General features: G+C 37.2%; 1 pseudogene; it reads right to left on the bottom strand.

Annotated features, from left to right (window-relative positions):
* Nucleotides 1–331: 331 nt before the first annotated feature.
* On the bottom strand, nucleotides 332–1,087 carry LOC111549881 (annotated as a pseudogene).
* Nucleotides 1,088–3,388: the final 2,301 nt, after the last annotated feature.

Raw genomic sequence — 3,388 nt, 5'->3', positions numbered from 1 at the left:
ACAACCGCTAAGAGCAATTAGCATCAATTTCATTGTCACCAGGAGGTCACATACCAGAGAACCTGGGACAAAGCCTGGGATAGAGCATTTAGCATTCTTAGGCTTACTCGTGCTGTGGTTCAACAGTCTTTGAGGAGATGGAGAGAACCGGAGACCACCACCATCATGTGTAAAAGGGATACTATAGCAACAACAAGGCTGCAAAAATCAGCTAGAGTTTAGGTTGTACACCATTTGAAATCCAGCCTATACTTGCTTTCTTGTGAAGGACTTGAGATGTGCTGAGATACCTTAAACATGTGAAGGTGACTCTTTTGAAAGGCAGAACTCTTCATGAACTCTTTCTACTCATTAGTTTTCCTATCACTTCACCATTAAAACTAGAAAAGAAGCTGCAGACTATCTCAGGTAGCTTCTTATTTGGACACAATACCAATACTATAGACACAATTGAATGAATGACTAAATCTTCCTGATTCTTCCATTGCACAGGGTCAATATGTGTCTTCGACTAAATAGCTGTGTTCTTGTTCAAAAAAAGCATGTAAACACAGCGCTTGATTTTGTTAGTCTCTATCCCAGAAAATTGGTGGATCACTCCTTGGCTTTTGTATAATTCAATGACTGGCTTTGCCACATCCTTGTACTACCTTAGCCTTGCAGAAACTGCTTTTGGTTTATCATCTTCATGCTGGACTAATGGTTCACCAGTGATGTCATCAATTCCATATACACGAGGTGGATTGAATTCCAGGTTATATACCCTTCCGCTAGGAGAGGATCTTTAAGTGTTTCAAATGGAATGTTCAACCTGATCACTAGGTTCACTTCACAGATTTTGTCCAGGACATCAGCTTGTCCTAATGTCCTAGGAAAGCCATCTAGGAGGCAGTGCTGCCACATCTATTCTCCAACTCCAACATCATTAGGCATGTGATCACAGGTCTGGAACCAAAAGACCGTTGTCTATGTTCTGCTTGGCCATGTCACCAACTCCAGTATTGACCTTGATGTTCTCCTGCAAGCAGTGGCTACTAGAGAAATGTCGGAGGCCTGAGTTCTGAGCAATCCTCTCACACAAGGTGCCCTTGCCCTAGGCAAGCAGCAAGAGGATGACTGTACAGAAGTCTGGAAGCCATTGCCTTTGCTAGGAGGGGGTGGCCAAATGTATAGCCCAGATAGCAGTCCCAGAGGGAGCCCCAGAGAGTTTTGTTTGTTGGCTTTTACTCTGGTACCTTCTGTTCACACTGCTACTTGTCAGCCACCTGCCCTTTGGCTGGAGGCAGAACTCCAGGAGGCTACCAACAGACCCTGCAGGGTGACCTTTTGTTTTCAATTCTTAAAGACATTTCAGAAAATTATGGGAGGCATGTAGGTAATTTTGTAAGAGGAGGCATGCCTTTTTCTTAGGCATAAAATCACACTGTAGGAGCACCCGACACTCCAAGGATTCAAACCAAATCCTCTTTCTCCTTACAATAATGTAAGCAACAAGGCAAAATTAAATAGGCACAGATTAATTTACTCTTGAAGGAGAAGAGTAAAGGAGTGTCTTGCTTGATCTAGGCATATATATATATGTATACATTTCTATTGCTGAGTGCCTTTAAAGCCTTAGTTATCTCCAACCCTCCTATTCTCAGAACTAGTAGTATGTAGGAGAAGGCAAGAATAGAGGACAAATGTCCCAAAATCCCAAAGAGAGTGTGACAAAAGAGACTGACAAGATAGAAATGCAGAAATGAATCCAGGGAACCTAAACTAAGAAGAAGGTGGGAAAAATGTCCTAAGCTTGTGAATATTAGCTGCTGGATTGCAGGCTGTTTGGCATTTAAAATGGGTGTGATGAAGATGATGATTAATATGGGGTATTAGAAAAACATTATTAATATTTATTTTAGATATTGGAAATTACTAAAATTAAATGAACAAAATTATAAAGAAGGTTGAGTATATAAAGGAATTCTGTTTACATTTAGGGTTAGTCTATTTACCCTAACCTTAGCGCTAACTGTTTTTGTGAGTTGCTTATAAAATCAGAAAATCATTTATGTGAGCTGCTTACAAAATTATTTATGTGAGCTGCTTACAGTTTTAGGAATAATGGTATAGGGCTCTGCAGCATAATAATGCTTGTATGTATCAAGTTAACCTGTTTTTTTGTGTGTGATTTCAATAGGAAATCCTATTTGTGTGTGCTCTGTGTAATTCATTATTCATTATTCATGTATTACATGAATAATGAATTCATGTAATAATGTAATTCATTATTCATTATTCATTTGGCTCTTTACTCACCAAATGAAGAAGCATAGCAGAAATTCCTCAGAACTTACTTAAACACAGAAATAATATATCTATAATGCTGGGCATTGTTCTGAACATTATATAAGTATTAGCTGATTTAGTCCTTTTACAACAATCTTCTGTTGTACTATTAAGCCCATTTTATATCTAAGAAAATGAGGCATAAAGAGGTTAAATAACATAGACAAAGCAAACAATGAGTTAATGGTGGTGAAAAGAGTATTTGAACCCAGGCAGCTTGTCTCTGTTATCTATGCACTGCTATAAGTTTGAAGTGTCTCTGGGTTGAACCAAGTATCTGATTCCTTTGTCCTCAATGGGGTAGACTCAGCAATTAGAAGTAGAAAATGGGTTGCTCTAGAACTGAACATCAGCTGAACATCTGGGTGGCTCCACAGAAAGAAAGGGGACAGAAGTAATGTAATAAAAGTCAATAGATTTCAAACAAAGTATTCTAGAATCAATTTTTGTACATTTCTCTTTGGTAGAAAGAGTTAATTACTACTGGGAAATTTGGGGTGTTGTTTAATATTTACAAAGCCATTTCTAAGAGAAAAGGCTTGATATCCCATTAGGTAAGTCAATCCAAGTTATTCTTCAGCTGCCTTTAGTCCAAAAACACTTTATCACAAAATAAAACAGTAATAACCATGCATACTAATGACCCTGAGTCAACAAGAACCTCCCCCCACACACATATAAACACACACACATGAATATGTATATATTTATACAAGTTAATACATCAAAGATGTATGTGATCTACTTTAAAATATTTCCATTAATATCAAGTCAATGAAATTGATGATTGGATGCATCTTTGGGTAAACATCATGAATGTGAAATTCCTGATTCTTTCTATGTGACCCTCTGAACTGAATGTTTGTAAAGTATAATATAAAATATTTTAGTCTAATAATTTCACCTGCACCAATCTATTCAACTTCAAAAACTGTTGTTTACCATTCTTTTATCATCTCTACCTCTATCCCCTCTCTACCCTTCCTTGATTATTATTATTTATAGTTTTTCTTATATACATTGTATATATACATTGAATTATATATATACACACACACAT

Source organism: Piliocolobus tephrosceles, chromosome 5, assembly GCF_002776525.5.
Source record: "Piliocolobus tephrosceles isolate RC106 chromosome 5, ASM277652v3, whole genome shotgun sequence".
NCBI lineage: Eukaryota > Metazoa > Chordata > Mammalia > Primates > Cercopithecidae > Piliocolobus > Piliocolobus tephrosceles.
Note: the sequence above shows the minus strand (reverse complement) of the source record. Positions and strands in the feature narration are given on the sequence as shown.